At 44.5% G+C, this 18,523-nt stretch overlaps 2 long non-coding RNA genes across 3 annotated transcripts; both read left to right on the top strand.

Moving 5' to 3' along the window:
- The first annotated feature begins 442 nt into the window (after positions 1-442).
- Positions 443-1,060, top strand: LOC134471137 (uncharacterized). The gene is made up of 2 exons (XR_010040462.1): positions 443-604; positions 725-1,060. It is a non-coding gene; the product is annotated as an uncharacterized LOC134471137 (long non-coding RNA).
- Positions 1,061-5,806: 4,746 nt separating this feature from the next.
- Positions 5,807-17,707, top strand: LOC134471119 (uncharacterized). Of its 2 annotated transcripts, none has more exons than XR_010040460.1 (3): positions 5,807-5,994; positions 16,328-16,452; positions 17,579-17,707. It is a non-coding gene; the product is annotated as an uncharacterized LOC134471119 (long non-coding RNA). The 2 variants fall into 2 exon arrangements; XR_010040458.1 differs by having other exon boundaries at positions 5,817-5,994; positions 16,263-16,452.
- The last annotated feature ends 816 nt before the right edge of the window (positions 17,708-18,523 follow it).

Raw genomic sequence — 18,523 nt, 5'->3', positions numbered from 1 at the left:
CTTTGAAGGCACTTTTCTCCCCAGCCCACACTCTCTTAAGTCCCCCTGCAGGGCTCTCCATCCTCCTCTCTCTCTCTCTCTTTTTCTCTGTCTCTCGTGGCCGTGTGTAAACACCAGCTGCTGCCTTCTCAGGACCCACCACAGCTCATTTCCTGGGTTACTCATCCTTTTCCCTAATACCCTTCCTGCCAAGCATCCCCTCCCCCTCCCAGGACCACTACCAGGAGTGCCCCAGCTGGGGTCCTCTTCCCCTTTGTCCCCGGAGACTCACGATGTCTATTCTCAGGTCTAAAGCTCTCCATGTCAAGCACTTGTACCAGGAGAATGTGAGTACTTTCATTTTCAGTGACTACAGAATGAGAAAAGATGACTATTCATTACAATTCATTTTTTAAAGAGTTATATTTGACTATTTTAATCTTTTCAGGGTGGCTTAAGCACGCCTGGGACCATGGGACTTTAATTTAGATGAGAATGCCAGGAATTAGAGCACTGAAGAATCTTTCCCATTGTATGCAGACAGTGTCACTGCTGCTGCTAATGCGGTGCTAACCAGATGCACCATGGATTTACTTAGGATGTCCATACTCCATAAGAACACCGGGTAAGCATTGGCTTTTCCTGTGGACATGTTCCCGCACTTCCTGTGTTTGCATTACTTTTTTCTCCGAAAAGCTGTGCATTTCCTGTTTGTCCTTCTGGCTTCACGTTTCCTTCATGACAGATATGACGGTTTGAAGGACGCCTTCACTTACATGATTCCTCACTTTTGGGGACAAGACAGACATGGTGAGTGGGACGATACACTGTGGAGGGGAAACAGACTCATGCCAAGGCATGACAGCTGGTCCAGAGATGTCTTCAAGGTGTCTCCTGAGAGCATCACCCAGAGTCTCAGGAGAGCTTTGCAAGCAGCATCCTCCTGAAGGAGACGTCAAAGGCGGTGCTCGTGAGGGTAACGAAATGACTGAATCCAAGCCAGCTTCAAGAGCATGCATCCTGGAGAAGTTCCAAAGTGAAGACTATGTGACAATTTAAAGTATGTTTTTGAATTGGAAAATGAATATGTACCTACTCCCCAAACTGTGGACAAGGAGGGAAAAAAGGAAGGAAGAAAAGAAAAAAGAGGGGAAAATCACTCAAAATATGTGTTCTTCCCAAAACAATCAGAAATACTATTTTCACTTTGGGTTTTGCTTTATTTCCTTCCTATGTTCTTTCAAGGACAGATTTTTACCTAGTTGAAATACTATTTCTAGATGGTCAATGCAACTTCTTTTAAGATGCTTTAAATTTTATTACTAAATATTTCTTATGTCTTGTAATAGACACATAACATTCTTTAGTCAAATACCTATTTCTTTATTCAATTATCACACTCTCTTGAACATTTAAATTATTTCCAGTGCTGGACAATAATTGCCTTTGTGCAAAAGCCTTTATCCAAAATTCAAATTATTTTCCTTGGATTAGATTCCTGAAAGTACATAAACTGAGCCGGAGGGCTGTGACACTTGAAAGGTTCTTGACATGTTTTGACAAATTGCCTTTTCAGAAGGCAGGACCAATTTACACCCCACCAGCAGCGGATGAGGGATCTCCCTTCACCTTCACCAGGATTGAAGAAGATAATTTTCAAAAATCTTCACACTAATTGGGTAAGTTGGAAATAGTATGTAATTTTAAACTTTATTTTGTGTTATTTTCTTTCCAAAGAACTTGAAAGACTTTTCATCTTATGGGCTAGACAGAAAACAAAATTTAAAATAAAAGATGGAATCATGTGTGAAATGAGACCCTCATTAGGCCACCATGATGCTTTACAAGTGTTGATGCCCGTGTTGGTGTACAGGAGAAAGTTTTCCTAAATGGTAACTACTAAATAAACCTATCTCAAAGAAGTAGAGCATTACACTTGTATTTATGCTTATAAAGGCCCAGTTTGGAAGCCTGGGTCCAATTTCTACCATAATCAGCCTAGAGGACTCAGGTGAAAGTGGTTGATGAGGGGGCATTTGCAGGGAGAGCCAAGGAAGTGATCCCGGCAAGAGGGAAAGGAAGCAAGTGTGTGGTGTCCAGCGAAGTCCGACAGCGAGCACTGTGTCTGCTCTCAGAGGACGCTCTGGGGACAGGCAGTAGATCACATCCCAGAGCCACCCCTTTGAGTCTTTCCATCTTTCTCCCCAGGTCACTTGTTCTGAGTCATGGGGGTGGGGAGCAAAGGGACATTCCCAGGCTCCGCCTCCTCAGGTCATGTTGTTCTGGGCCATGGGGTGGAGGAGGGAGGGGACATTCTCAGGCACAGTGGACTACGCACACCCCACACCAGCAGCCTGGGGGCAGCTCTGACCCAGAGGTGGGTGCAGCTGCCTGTGCACCTCAAGGAAGTTGTGCAGGAGCTGGCAAGGGCCCCAGGGTTTCGTGGTAGAGCACAGAGATCACCTCCCCTTCAAACCTGCCCACCTGTACCTGCCTATTGAAAGCCCTCCCCAGACCTCATTGTGATCTGGGAAGTTTATCCTTGTAATCCCATGGGAAAGGTATCGGCATCCTGATAAGTTAATTCCCATCAACCACTTCAAGTTCCACACATGGTGAGAATAAAGACACTAATGTGTTTTTGTAGTTGTGGAGAGCCAAGGATGTCTAAGTCCAGCTTGAGTGACAGCTAATTGGAACAAAGGTCTGGACCCAGGGTGGAACCCGGGTTTTATTAATCATGAAGAGGTCCATGGCATGGGCTGAGTGACTGTGAGATTGGTGGGAAGTAGGTCACTGCCATGGGTGAGCTATGTAGGGGCCTTGAAATAACTTCTGCAACGTGCAGAGGGAAAGATATGCAGAAAGAGTAACCTGCACAACACAGTGAGGCCATACCAGTGCTTCCCCCATGATGTGTAACTTTTTATGCCCTGAGAATTCATAGCCTCTTATCTGGAGGCTGGATTCCAGCCCACGTGACTACACTTATCCTAGCGCACAAATGTTATTTAACGCTGTAGGTGGGGCTTCACTGACCTATCCATTGCTTCAAAGAAGACACATCAGCCCCTCGGCTAGGTCCATTTGCATCCCTTCAGCCACTTGAGGAGATAAGGACAAAACTTAGCCAGCTGTGCGCAGATCAATACATGGAATTAGGGTTGGGCATAGCCAAAACTGAGATCATCGCTCTTCTGTTGGGGAGAGTCCTCTGGGTGGCCCTCCACACCCACCTTTCAGAACCACGGCTACCAACTCCATTGACCACTCCTAGGCCAAGTCAGCACCTGCTTGTTGAATGGAAACAGGACTGTTTCCACACCAACAGTGAGTTGGAAAAGGTGAGAAGAAATAGTAAAATAAAACGTTCTTGCATACATCTGTGTGTTTGGTGAGAGTAATGGGGAAGGGAGTTTGAAAGTGTAAAAGAGACCAAGGAGAGAAAAGTCAAAGTGAATGGAGAATGAACTAGAGGAAGAAGCCAAAGACGAAGAGGAGGAGGAGGAGGAGGAGGAAGACGAGGAGGAGAGGGAAAACCCTACTGGTACATAATGGCGTCCAGAGGCCACAGACAGATGGGAGACGTACGGAGGGGTTCCAGGTGTGGGGATGGAATAGGAAGTCGACGTAGCCTCCATGATGCTGATCATGGCCAGAGTCTGCAGTTTCTGATATAATGTGTTTTCTGTTTTACTTTTAAGAAAATACAGACATTGGCCTAAAAAAGGGAGACTTACATGGAGCACCTATGAAAAGACGTGAGTCCCTTGAATACCAAATGCTAACATTTTATGAGGCTCCTAAAAAGCACAGGGCCTCTGATGTGATAAATACCAAGCTGTCACCTGGACAGGGAGGCAGGTGGGGGAACCCCGGGGAGCCCGTGGATTGGCCATTGCCTCCATTCCACTCCCCTTCTCCTGAGAAACAAGCAGACTCTAAAGAACAAGTCAGACCAAAACCATCTATGGAAACCCACTGTGTCTACTGGAACCCTTTGAAGCCAGAGCCCTGGGTGGACGTGTGTCCTCTGATGGCTTTCCAACATCAGGAGCAAGGAAAGGGGTCTTGCTCTGCCCACGGCTTCTGGCTGCTGGACTGGTGAACAAGGCTCCTGTTTTCTGCTACAGTTTCTATAGTCTACCCCCAGCTTCCTGGCTGTGAAGAAACAGCAGCAGTGGTCCCAGTTCTCCACTTCAACCCATGAAACACTGGTAACATTGGCTGTTTGGGAGGTGGTCGCAGCCCCAAGCCTCACCATCAGGACCACAGTGTCCCAAGGTAGCTCCGCAGGGTGCAGCCTGCATGGTGCTTCCTCCTCCCACAGCCCTGGTAAAATGCCAAGAGTCATTGGCTGGTTTTTAATCTGAACATTGACTGGCCCAGGAGTGCTTGCTTAAAGTTTGTTATTATTATTTTATATGATAAAAAGGGCAGCACACTCTTGCCTTTCCTCTCCTTTCCATCCCTTCCTTTTCCTCTACTTCCTCCCTGGCATATCTCTTCACAGCCCTTCCCTTCCTGGATAGTCCAGCAGGAAAGCGATGGTGTGGGGCAGAGCTGGTTTAGCATCCTGCAAGGAGGAGGACAACCTGACAGAGGGGAGCAGGAGGGCACTGGATATGTGCCCGGGAGCTGAGCAGATGAGTAAACAGTGTAAAGAAAGCAGGCGCCAGATTTCTCCATGTTGAGAAGGGAGATAGAGACATGAAAAGGGAGGGAACATTCTACCTCCATGGTGTTAGAATGGGATTAGAGATGTTGATGGAAAGTCACAGTTTCTGATAGATGGACAGATAAATGGATGGATAGATAGATGGGTAATGGATAGATAGGTGGGTAGATAGATGGATAATGGGTGGATGGATGGATAGGTAGGTGGGTGAATGGAGAGATAGGTGGGTGGATGGATGGGTGTGTAGATGGGTGAATAGATAGATGGGTGGATAGATAGATGGGCAGATGGATGGATAGATATATGGGTAGATGTATGGACAGATATATGGGTAGATTGATGGATAAATATATAAACAGGTGATAAATGAATAAATGCATAGATAAATGATGGATGGATGCATGATAGATGGATGCATGCAAAGATGATAGATAGATAGAAGATAGACAGACAGACAGATAGATAGATAGATAGATAGATAGATAGATAGATAGATAGGAAGGAATGTCTGTGAGTGTGACCCATACATCCTTAGCTCTCTCTACAGAATACCTGGGGACAGTGGTGTCCCAATACCAATGAGCTCACCTAATGATCAGATGTTGCCAACTAAATGCTGTTACCACTCAATAGGACCTCTGAAGAAGTCCCAGAGATGGGGCAGAGTAAAAGCAATCCTGAAATCATCCTCAGTGTTCAAAATTGAAGCTAAGTTGATGAGTGAGGGAATCATGTCAAAATATCACAGAAATTAACCAACCAGAAGGGCTGCTACTAGCCACATCTGGGACACTTTGATTATCAAAATAAACAGTGATTGTAGAGGATTAGAAGCCACTAAATAATACAGAAATCCATGAGTATTGATAAGCAAATGAATAAATTGAAAGTTTGATTAGAAATGGGGAAAATATATCAAGTTTCAAAATAAACTGTCTCCCTATAAAATTTTTATAAAATGCAAAAGGGGAATAAAATTACCTTTATGGTAGAGAAGCACTCATCAACTGTCAAGCAGGAGAGTTAACGCCAGCAGGAAGGGAGCAGGCTGGAATCGTGAGCCCCTCACAGAATGCAGAGCAGAGAACACTGCATCCTTTCTGTGACACGCCTGCCCAAGAGGCACATCAGAATCTAATCATGACAAATCACCAGATAGCCTTGGATGCAGGGAGTCTGCCAAAGAGCTGGTTCCATGATTTTAACTACAATGTCCAGGTTTTGAAGGACTGAAGAACTCCTTCAAATGAAAAGATACTCTGTAGACCTGGAAACCAAACGCAGCTTACTTCTTCACACTGGGTCGTTTGCTGTGAAGGACGTTATTGTGACCAGAGGTGAGCTGAGAATGAGGCTGGGAATTTGATGCTCGTAGGTATGACAGGTACTCCCCAGTTTTGATGGTGACCTTGGATTACGTGGGAGAGGCATGTAGGATTATGTGTAGGATTACCTGCCAAAGTGTTCAGAAGTGATCCTGCCTTGTGTCATCTCCTTATTTTTCAGTAGTTCAGCAAAATGTGCTCTGTTCACCACCTCAGTGTACTGTGGCCATCACTCGTGTGTCCTGTTGTCACAAGGACACATGTCATGTGTCCTGCTGAGAACCTGATTGTTCCCGGATACCTTTAGTATACTGATGTGGGCAGGTGATGCAGGTGGCACACCTGATAAGTGGGATCCTTGCCTTTCTTATTCTACTCATTCTTCTCCTACTTGTGACTGACTCTGTGGAATATTCTACCTTGTTCTAGATCCTTCTCCTCATCCCACACCTCTTGGCCTGGCAGCTCCCTTCCTGCCTGTGGCATGGGTCTCTGCCCTCAGTGTGCTTCATAAACAATCTTCATTCTCCTTCGTTCTCAGTCTTCCTGCTGGGGGACAGGAGCAGGTGAGCTGCTGAGAAGGGTCCTGGGGATCCTGGAGCCAAGTTCTAATTTCACAGAGCTTGGTGGTGACAGAGCCAGGATAGAGGGTCAGGCTTTCTGCCTCTGTGTAGTGCGTTGGATAGAGCCAATGTTGAGGAGAAATAATGAAGGGAGAACTAGAAACAAAAAGGCAGAAGCATGAAAGGAGATCTTATCCAAGGCTTGGAACTTCAGCCCAGTTTTATTTGCGATGGAGTAAGGAGCCACCAAAGAGGGGTGATGTATTTGAGAGGGATAATTTTTTTCTTTAAAAAAAAAATGAAAAAAGGACAGAAACAATATGGAATTTCAAAAAATTAGTAGAAAATCAACACTAGTTAATATATTGCATCTTGTTGTCTTAGAAGTCATTGTTCAGTTTACAAGATTTAGGCATAAAAACGATCAAACAGTCAAACAACAAAAGAACAAACTTCTTTTGGATGAACTAATAGATTAGTAGTATAGTTATCTATCTCTCTCTATATATATATTTACACACACACACACATATATGTATATCTATACACATATAATCTTTTGCCCTTCTTCCTTTTCTCCTTTCCCCTATCCCAGTTGTGTTTTCCTTTTGAGCACTTTCTTTCCCTTTCACCATCACTGGTTATTCAAGAAATGCAAATTAAAACAGCATTGAGACTCCATCTTACTCCAGAAAGAATGGCTGCCATCAAGAAATCAACAGATAACAAATGTTGGCGAGGATGTGGGGAAAGAGGAGCCCTTCTCCGCTGTTGGTGGGAGTGTAGACAAGGATGGATATCTTGGCACTGGCTTGAGACAGGGTTTGTCAATAGCTATGGATATTTGAGCCTGCTAGGCTTTAGTTTCTGGGCAGCGCTGTGCTTGGCCTGGAGTGCAGCAGCGTCCCTGGCCTACACCAACCTCCGTAGTTGTAGCCATCAAACGATGTCAAGTGTCCGTGAGGTACAAAGTTATTGTTGGCCAGGAACCATGAGTTTAATGGCTGGACTGGACCAAGCTGCCCTAGATCCCAGGCAGCAGGATCTGAGAGTTTACTGCACAGACGTGGCACAGTCTCAGCTGAGGTCTGTCTCAGTTCTGGGGCACTCGGTCTGGACCAAGCCACCCGGCACTGTACCGCGCTCCTTGGGTTTTCTAAGTGTGTGTGGGCTGGGTATGAATCCCTATGGTTTAGAGATCTCAGATAATACCTGCAAACCCAGCTGAAGGGGCCGGTAAACAGCAATATTTTAATACATGAGGAGAATGCTGGGGGTGCAGCTCACTAGTTGAGTACTTATCTAGCACTAAGGGGCCCACTACTGAAGAACAAAAAAAGCGATTGAGCCTGGAAGGTGGAAGATGGTGTGGCAAAGGAAGTCACAGTGTCCTCTAGGTCTGTGAACCTTCGTTTGTGCTCAGTAATACTGGTGATTGAGAAATCAGACTTGTGGGCAGCTTGCAGAGTTTGTGCTGAAAAGCTGAGAAGGATCAGTGTTTACTCATCATCATATGAAAATGTATGACTCCCAGGAAAGAAACCAAGTCAGACAGCTGTGGACACACGTGTTTACTTATGCTGAGAAAAGAAATCGCAGCAGATGCCCAGAGCTCAAGGCCCTTTTTTCCTGAAATCTCTTGAGACAGTGTAGCAGAAATGCTTGTGCAGAAATGGTCCTGAGCGCAACCCCAGACCTGGAGCAGCCCGTGACAGCCAGCGTTGGCGAGGACCCAGGTGACCCCAGATCCTTAAGCTGCAGATGTGTTAACCCTGCGCTTCCGTCCACCATTAGTCACAGGATGTGTGTCCCCAGTGACAGTAATGATAGGGTTTTACAGCGCTCCATGCCGTTGTTCATGGGTTTTCTGGAAATATTTTGTGGGAATGAGAAAGTCCCTTGTGACAGCCATAGCATGGCTGGGCTCCAGCTGCCTCTCACATCCAAGTGGCGCGAGTGGAGACGCTCATGTGTGGACGGAGACTGATTTCTCTTGGCTGTCCCTCGCTTCCCACGTCTGTGTTGTTTTCTCTGCCAAAGGTATGCATTTTATTTTCCCAGCCGGGAAATTTATGCTTCTCTCACCGAGAGACCTCCCTCTCACAACGTTCTTTTGAATAATAACAGTAATAATCTCCAGCGTTTGGGTAACACTTTGTACCTTTCAATACCATCTAGAGACATGCACCCATGTTGCTATTATTCCCGCTTCAGAAATGGCTATGGGCTCCGTGTCGGATCCCCAGCTTTATCCTGAAACCCTCATGATCCTTCTGCAGTTGAAGTTTTGAAAAGCAGTGTTATATGTTTCTCATTTCATAGGTTTTGTCTTAATTAAGCCTGGTTCAGGATACAAGCAGAGATCACTGACAGTGAGAGGCAGATTACCAACACTTTGCCACATTCGCTCCAAATTTAGACAATGCCCTGGGAGTCCTCTGAACTGAGTCACAACCTTGTAATTAACATTTCCCGTTCTTCCTCTCTGTGTGAGACCCTCAGTCCCGGTGGCGTGTCTCAGTATTTGTAAGCATTTATTTTTTATAGATTGTATGCTGTGACCTGTGGCTGGCAATGACAGTCCTTCTCACTTTTCCTAAAGAGATGCTTAAAAAATAAAATCTGAATAGTAAGTGTGGAATTCCAGAGAAATGCATTGATCTTCTCTGAAAAGACTGAGGTTTAAAGCAATCTTATTTGGAGGCTGGGGGTAGAGCATTTGCCTACCATGAGTGAGGTCCTGGGTTCAATCCCCAGAACCACCAAAAATGAAAAACAAACAAACAAATGTTTTTATTTTTGAAGCTAACACGTTTTCATGTGCATGAAGCCAACCAAATTTTATTATGTTTAAATATAAGTGTGTGAACACATCCTTGTGAATATAGAAGGAAGATTTCTTAAAATTATTCACATGATACACAATTCTCATTGTGCTTGGGAGCATATATAAACATGCATTAGGAAAAATGCTAGGTTAAAATTTATTAACAATTTGGAGCCCTTCCAAGTTTTCTCAAGCCAGACTTAAAGGAATAAAAAAACCTCCTCGATTTCAAAATACCTGAGGTTCAATATAGATGGCAGGAATTCCATATTCTGCTGAGTAACACGTGTCTGTGTCTGATAGGTATGGGGCAGAGGGAGACGAAAGAAGATGAGAAAAGACAAGTGAGCATCTAATCTAAACACAGGCAGAGCTGCACACAGCTGGTGTGAGCTCAGTCATGTGTGACCTCCATCAAAGTGTGTTTCACAGCTGACTTCGGTCAGCTGATAAAGTGATCAGACACAAATTGAAGGTGTGTATTGGTAATTGGCTTTCATAATAATGTTGCACGATAGCAACCAAGAGCAGAATTTGGGCAACCTCTTTTTCCCCTGTGAAAACCACAGTTTGGTTGAAACAACAACAGCTGAAACTGTGATGAATCTCGGGCACAGGCAGAGGCCAAAAGCTGACTCAATTCATTTGTTGTTAAATGATCTAATTCCTGGTCAATAGCAGAAGAAACCATAGCTAAATAAACCGCATACCAGCATCTCCTGCTCCGTGAGGTCGGTGGCCCTTTGCTTGCCTGGCTTGTCTCCAGCTACCTGTGCGTCAGAGGTTGGAGATCAACGCTTATCTCCCCTGGTCACTGGGTATCAGAGAGCGTGGCTACGTCCTGCAGAATCACTAACATCTCTAGCTCTCTGACTATTAGATCAGTGCATATCACTTGTTGATGAGTGGCTTGGTTCTTATTTCTTGATGTCCCGCTAGACCAGCAGCCTTTGTCATCACTGAAAAGCTTGTTGGAAATACCGTCTTGAGCCTTGTCCTTGGCTTCCTAAATCAGAGTGGGAATTGCGACAATATCCTCAGGTGATTCAGAAGCACCTTAATATTTGACAGCCACTGCTCTGCATGGTCGTTCACTTTTTATTTTAAGCACTCTGTTTTTATTTTTAATCCATGCCATGGCCAAAGGCCCTGAAATCCTCCTCCTGTCTTCATTTTCATGCCACTTAATAGCATTTCCCTGCAGCTGCCTCCCAACGACTTCCGGTGACCTTTGGGATTGCGTCCTGTCTGGGCGTGTGCCCCCACCTGCAGTGCCAGGTACACTTGGTGTTTCCGTGCAATGCTAAGGATGAGGTGAGGGTGGAAAATCTAAATTGCATGCTCTGGGAAGTTTCAGGAGCGGGTGATGTGGGGCAGAGCCAGAACATGGGCCCCTGTTACTCAGAGAACAGTCCCCTTTTCTATTTCTTGCACCTGGAGGAATGCGGTCCCCTTGCTCAGCAGCCCTTTCCCAATTTCATATCCACCCTCTCAGACTCCACAGCGATGACATCCCTTTCTGCACAGCCTTTTCCTTCTATCCCTGGTTCACAGCAGGGGAGGCTCTTTTGCCCTGGGCTCACATGCTCGGCTCTGTGTCAAAATCAAGGGTGAAGGATTGACTCTCTGGGGGTACACACTCAGAGAAAATAGGGGTTCACTCAAGAACTCAACTATTCATTTTTTAAAAGAAAACAGAGGAAGAGGGCTAGGAGGCAGAAGAATACTTCGTACTGTGATACAGATCTGATGAAGCCTCTGTAGTAGTTTTTCACTGCTATAACAAAACACCTGTTTGGAAACAATACAAAGCATTGTTAAGAAGAAGAATTTTCATCTTTGCTCATGGTTTCAGAGGGTTCGGTGCATTGGTAACTGGTTCCACTGCTGTTGGGTCTATGACAAAGTAGACCTATCATGGCAGGGAGTGGATGGTGGAGGAGTCTCTCACCTCTTGCCAGCTAGAAAGCAAAGAGAAAAAAGAAGTACACTGGGATGTCATTGTCCCCTCCAAGGGTGTACTCCCAGTGACCTGATTTTCTTCCACAAGCCTGAAGTTCCACCATCTCCCAATAGCACCATTAGCAAGGAACCAAGTCTTCAGCCCATAAGGCTTTGAGGACATTTAAGATCCAAACCTTGTCAGCCTCAGTCAATGTAGCAGGGAGCCCTGGGGGAGGCATTACCCATTAGGGTAGCTGGCATTTGTGACAGAAACAAATGGGCTTTTTAGTTGCATCTGACTCAATCACTCAGGCATCTGTGTCCAGGAAAGGAGTGACCACAGGAGAGGCACTTTCCCATGCTGTCACAGGACAGGAAAGGTCCACAGCAGGAGGCTTCCCCCCCCCGCAGGAAACTCCATTCTGTAATCCCCACCTCTACCTAGATAGTCACGATACTGTTCTCTCTTTAAAGAGATTTTGAACTCCTAAAAGGAAAGGAAAAAATCTTTGGAAACAACACAAAGCACAGAATATAGTAGAGGTTACAGTACACAACAGCTCATACGTTTCCTAAATGAGGAACTTGAGCTTGCTCTCCCTTACGGGACCTGCATCTTCCCTCCCGCTGCACTGCCCGGAGGACAACACATCACGACTTCCCTGAGCATCTTTGCTGCTTTCCTGTCATCTCCAGAGCACCACGCACCCCTTCCCACCTACTGTCTGTGCCTTCTCCTCACTGTCTGATAGAGAGACACATATCTCTCCACCAGTCAGGCTAAGGGTTTCTAAATGCAAGTGAGCACAGATTTGAAATTCGTGGTCAGGTTATTGACAATTTTGTTCCATCATATTAAATTAAGTATAAGAAATGACTAGCACAGACCTGACTATTCAATGAGCTAAGAGAAACTAGTATTATAACTAACCTGTATCTTTTCCCCCTTGCCCTTCCTTCCTTTTTCGGAAATGTTTTTACGCCCGTATCTTATACTCTGTCTGAGTCACTACTTTGAAGGTAACAATACGTTATATACTAACTGTTTGTTATTCTCCTATTATTAGACTGCATTAGAGCACCACTTTTAGATCATCTGTGGCCACCAATCATATCTTTGATTCTGAATTTCCAAAGTGCCATAGATTTATATCTTTGTAAAATAAAATATAATAAAAACAAATCACCAAAAATTGGGTTGAAAAATGTTATTCAGACTATTACACCTAAACTTATTTCATTAGGTTCAGCAGACATAAAATTACTTTTGATACATAAATATAAATGGAACAAATATGAAGTAAGAAAAAAGATAAGAATTCTCAAAATTGTGCATATGCTTCCTTTGGAACTATGCATCTAGGTACTTATTATGGAGAATTTCTATTATACTTATAATTTCTAGTTGTCTTCTAATCATAACCTATCCAAAATTTATGGCTTTAATAGGGATTCCCCATAATATTGCCTGCTCTGTTGTGTACTAAACATATTAATATTCACAATCTGTAATGTCACAGACACATTTCCCTCCTGCTGATTAACTGGCCTAACCTAGGTTAGATTACTAGAATCGGATTCTCAGGGGAGAACCCATATCTGTGTTTTTATCTCACGGCAGTGTTAGTAGTGAACCAACTTACACGTGAACGTAGACGGAAACAAAGGAAGACATTTTAAAGCAATTTCCACAAACTTTATGATACTAACTTTTATCCAAAATGAAGGGATAATATATTTTCAGAATTCATCTTCGATATGATTCAGGAACCAGTTTTGAAAAAATTGACTTGCTAAGTTATAATTAATTTCAATTTTCTTTTGGTGGTTTCCGGATTTTATGTTTTAGGTCACAGTGACAATTCTTATACTGATACCTTATACTGGAACACAGTCCTGCTGTGTAAGGATGTGTAGTATGAAGTTCTCCAGGGGGCTTTGCAGCATCCTATTCACCGAGGTGGTCCATTCCTCCTCCCTGACTGCCAGCCTGGGGCAGATCATACCGCCACAAACATTGTGAACACTTCTTCTCTGTTTCTGGACACTTTTTAATTCAGAGTGGCAAGAATGCTTTCACCAGTTGCTCTGAGGATACAACTGGAGGATCTCTGAGTTATATGGACTGAGAAGTGATAAATCTTTGCAGCCAAGCAAAATCTTATACCAACTGAAGCTTTTGGAAAGAAAGAAAACCCTCACTGTGCAAAAATAGGAGTAGACAAGTCAATGCCCTTTGGAGTCAGGGAAACAGCTTTGTCTCTTGATTTTGCCAGTTTGCCTACAGTAGAGAGGTTGTCACCCGTGAAACTGCTTCTCAACCCAGCCTGTATGAATACAGTTCTATTTTGTGAAATGAAAGTATCTCTGAATATGATATTAAATGACGTTAATATGCCTCCATGAAGGAAGAAGTTTAGAGTGAATTTCTCATCATTGTTTTAATCTAACCCTGGCTGGCCAGAGCCAGCTATAAAGTCATCCAGATGTGCACAGCAAACAAGGATGGAAGGACTACTTATTTGGAAATCTACCCAAATGGTTTCTTTTGTGCAACATGATGGGGGTGGCAGGTGATGTTCTATGCCTCAGTGTCTCCTTGCTTGTGGGAACATCCTGATTCATTCAGAGGATGCTGGATAGAGAAGCAGGATGCTCTAAGGGTGAGTGGTTAAAAGAGAGCAGAAGGCTATTTGTCATCTTGGAATTGCCTTGTGTGTTTGGTGAGTACTGGCTGGAGCACTGCCTGTGGGAGGAAAGGATTTCTGTGCCAGCAAGGAATTTCCCTGGCCAAGTCGGATGTCACTGACCAGCAAACATGACCACAGGCTGTAGCCCTTAAAGAAGCCCTGAAGGTGACCTCTGGTGCTTGCCAGAACTTTCTCAGGGAAAACTATGATGAACCCACTCAGAACTGCCTTGTCCAGGGAAATGGGAATCTTTAAGCTCTTTGATACCCTGCTGAGCCTTACCTCGTTTACCGTCAGATGTGGGTGTGTTTGGCATTTGCAGATAAGAATCTAGGACGATGTTTGTATTTTCCAGTTTTGCACACATGTCTAGGGAGTAGACACAGAGATTTCATCGTGCCTCTCTTAACATCTAAGTATTTATTAGCTGGATTAATTAACACATTTATACATTCTTAGCTACATGTTTATCTGTTGTCAGGGATGTACTGATTCAGGGGAGACATCAGACATTCATTAAGGGCTATCACTACTCTCTTGGAAAACAAAAATAATTCTAAACTGCTGTTCTTGGACAACCATGCTATATTAGAGCACACACATCGTAATTAGGGGCAATTAGTGGATCTGGAGCTATGGAGTTTGTTTCTCTGTCATCTCAAAGATCTCACCTCTCACAGTCTTGGAACATGGTAAAGAATCTGTGTGGTTTTTTTTAAGAGATTAAAAATAAGAGAGAAACCATTAGGACCATAGTTGTGGACCTCAGCAAAGGTCAGCCCAGCTGAACTAAAGCAACAGATTCCAACGCCAATCCTGGTTTTATTCCCACAAGGATTCATTATACATCAGACAGAGTTTCTGTAGCTCATCACACTCAAATCTTTCACTTGCAGAGCAGGAGCCAGGATTATTTCTAACCTATTGACTGACAGATATCCACCTTGCACTGACTAGAGTTCATTAAAACCAATATGTGTGTTTTTCTCTATGTCATCACTTTGTTGAGCCCCAAACATTCATTGCTAGTTCTGAGGCTATGAGGTTAAATTGATGAGATTGCAGAATTTACCCAACTTTCCTGAAAATTATTCTCTGAGACCTCAGCTTTGACTCTCTGAGGTGAACCTCAAGCAGGGGCATTTATAGCACATTCTGTTTTGGAGAAGTAACAGCAGCAACCTGCTAACATTGGATCTCGAACCATCACGAATTCCACGCGCTCCCCCACTGTTGCCAGTGGGCAGGTTTTGATGGGTCCATTGACAGAGCTCCCTGGAAGCTGCCCTCACTCCTCATTTTCATCTCTGCGAAGTGAGAGATAAGCTCAGTACCATCCACCCTTTGAGATGTCAGGTGTGAGCACTCAGTGAGCCAGTGTGATGCAAGGGGCCAGGTTTATGCACATACGTGGCATAGCTGGGCTTTCCTCAGCCCCATTTGCCTGATCACTCCAGACTCAGCCTGAGCCCTCCTCCTCCTTGGCTCCCTTTGGATTGAGGTTGGTGCATGGAGCCAATAATACAGGCCTTTTAAAGACATGCTTAACATTTTAAAAACCCAATTATGTAAATGATTACCCGGATACATTGATTCTTTCCTTGTTAAACAGAGCCTTTAGACATAAGCCAACCCTCCAGGAATTCAGAATGGCCCAAGGGTTTGTTTACTATCATCTTGTTAACACACACGTTGGAGTTTTTACTAGGTACAGGGTATGATAAGTCTATCTGAGCCAATTCCAGAGATGCAAGGCCAGGGTGGAGTAGAATCTTTGATTCTAGTCTCCTGTCCCAGAACTAGGAAAGAGCAGGCTGAAATAAACTTCTAGCTAGAAATGTAAGAGGAGCAGTACGGAGATCATCTGCAGACTGAGCAATGAAGGGGATGGTGGGGGAGGATTTGCCTGTAAAACTCCACATGCAGCTTTGAGTTTATGTAGAGAAAAGGAAGGATGGTTTCAGGGTGATCTGTAAAACTGGAGTAGTCAGCATCTCTGCCTTTCCCTGCACTGATGTGTTTTCTCCGTCATGGTCAGGAACACAGCAGCAGCTTCCCCAAAGCAGTGGGGAAGCAAGAAAGGTGGATGGAGAGCTGGTGTCAGGATGGTAAAGTCAAGTAGGTTAAGGCCACTGTGACACACAGGGCTCCGGGCTCCTGGGGGAGTGGATGCTGAAGGTGGGGCTGGCATGGGAACAAGGGAGGTGGCCCTGCGAGGACTGGCTCAGATCTGTCTCTTTTACCCCTGGGTCCCAGGGTTCTTGCAGTAGATCCTCCATTTGTAGTCTCCAATGTGATCTTTCTTGTCGCTCATTACAAAGACTTCCTGGGCATCCACGGCCTCCACCTCTGCAGAGTATTGTCACCATTCTAGGCCAGGGCTGGCCGCTGCACACGCCGCCTGCTGGACTGCTGATGTCACTCTTCTTCCACAGTTCCGGCCCAGGTTGGTTGATTCCCTAGCACAGTGTGCACTGAGACTTTTCCAAGTTTACCTCTTGCCTAGGACTACCATCCCGCTATCGACAGCTCCTCTGGGACTACAGCTGTCCCTGATTTGGGGTTATCTTCCCTCCACTCTCCGGAGAAAATGTTTATTCCTGACACCAGTGTGTTGATGCTGGGATCCTGTGAAGATTGTCCCCACTCTATGCTGCTGTCTGTATTTGGGGAGAGCAGTGTGCTTTAGGGGTCCTGACTACCCACAGGAAGACAGCTGTCATTCGCACCATGCCTGATAATGGTAGTGGGTTGAGTACTCTCTGAAAAAGCTCCCCATTATGATTTATCTGTTCTTTGTGGTTGAAAAAAATCTGCTACAGCACCATCATTTCCAACCCCTAATTCTGCTTCTTGGAGAACTGCCATGGATTGTTTTTAAATATAATTTAATCAAATAAAAAGGCAGCCTGTATACACTGCAAGCAGGCTGCTGGCCAATCTCAAACAACTACCTCTGGTTTTCAGATCAGACTTTTCTGGGCATGCAGGTTAGTAGTAGAGCATGTGTTTAATATGTAATATTCACTGTACAAAGAGAGAAATCAAGTCACAGAGCACAGAGAGGGCACCTAAGTTGCTCAAGGTCACACTGTTAACAAAAAGCCAGCTCTCCTTCAGCACCATTACCTACTGCTGCCTCCGTGGACCTGGGAGACATCACGGGTTTACAGAATAACCAGGGTAAAGTATGGGGCACCATTAAAACACTTTACATGGCAAATTACTCTTAAAACAGAGGTGCTGTGACCAGTTAATTTAGGCTTCTTTTCTGCCACCAGGCGCACGTGTGCACACACATACACACATACATGTCCACACACATGCACACAATGTGACACAGACACGGATGAGTCCTTAACTATTAGCACATGGATGATCAATTTGGGCAAGAGTGTAGGAATGAAAATCAAATGTTACAAAATAGAGATTAGCACAGTGCCTATCAGAGACATTTAGCAATGTGTTCTTCTTTATTTCTATTACTCCATCGCACGCCAGTGTTATGGATTAATATGCATATTAATGTGTCTCTCTCTTTCTCTCCCCACACCTCGGTGGGAATGCGACAGCTCACTGTGGGAAGATGTGGGGAAGTCTGAATGCTGCCACATCATCATGCTCCTTGCCTTTGGAATTCCCCAGGAGTGAAATACGTGTTAAAACTTTGTCTCTTTCAACATCAGAACAGCGTTGGGGAGTAAAATAAACTGATTTGCAAATTAAACCCCCGTAAAACTAAATATGTTAATGACATGTTGAGAGAGTTTCTTAAAATTAGATTATATTTCATAGTATTACCCTTAGACATGCCCTAGAAACTTAGCATTTTGAAGTAGCTTCTATCAGCAACAAATACCATGTCTGATTAGGTCATGAAATTCTTTTCAAGTGCATCAGGATAATCTCTCCCTGTCTTTCTTTCTGTGTTTCTGTATCTGTGCCTCTGTCTCTCCATCACTCTGTTGTCTACATGTCTTACCTATAGACATATAGGCCTCAAGGGTGTGGGTTGTGTGGTCATATAGGTCCCACACTTGTAAGGTGCAAGGTCCTTGCACTTCCTAGGTTATCTCTAGAAATTTTTAAGAACTTGTGAGCATTCTCATTTTGCCCTGGGATCCCCAAAGCGTATCTGTTCTCTTTGATCCTCCTCAGTCCGCAAGGGATTCAGTTCATGCTGTAGAATTGATTCACCAGAGCGGCGACTTCTCTACCAGGGGCGAAAACTCCCACAAAAGAATTAAGCAGAGGAGAGTAAACGCACTTCCAATAACCATGACCCTTACCACTTCCAAATGCAGACACGTCTCTCGTGGCAAAGTGACTTAGTTAAAAATGAAAGGAGACTTATTTGGGGAAGGGGAAAAACAAAACAAAACAAAACAAAACAAAACAAAACAACAAAACAGTGTCAGAAACACCTGGCCCAGCCAGGGAGAAGGGTCATCACCTGCCACAAGCACCCACTTCTGGGAGTTGCTGCTGGGAGCCGCCTCCCACCTTCAGCCATCCAT

The sequence above is a fragment of the Cavia porcellus genome, unplaced genomic scaffold (assembly GCF_034190915.1).
Source record: "Cavia porcellus strain 051 isolate PalLab524CR breed Dunkin Hartley unplaced genomic scaffold, mCavPor4.1 scaffold_1, whole genome shotgun sequence".
Classification (NCBI taxonomy): domain Eukaryota; kingdom Metazoa; phylum Chordata; class Mammalia; order Rodentia; family Caviidae; genus Cavia; species Cavia porcellus.
The sequence above is the reverse complement of the archived record's forward strand: the minus strand, read 5'-3'. Positions and strand labels throughout refer to the sequence as shown.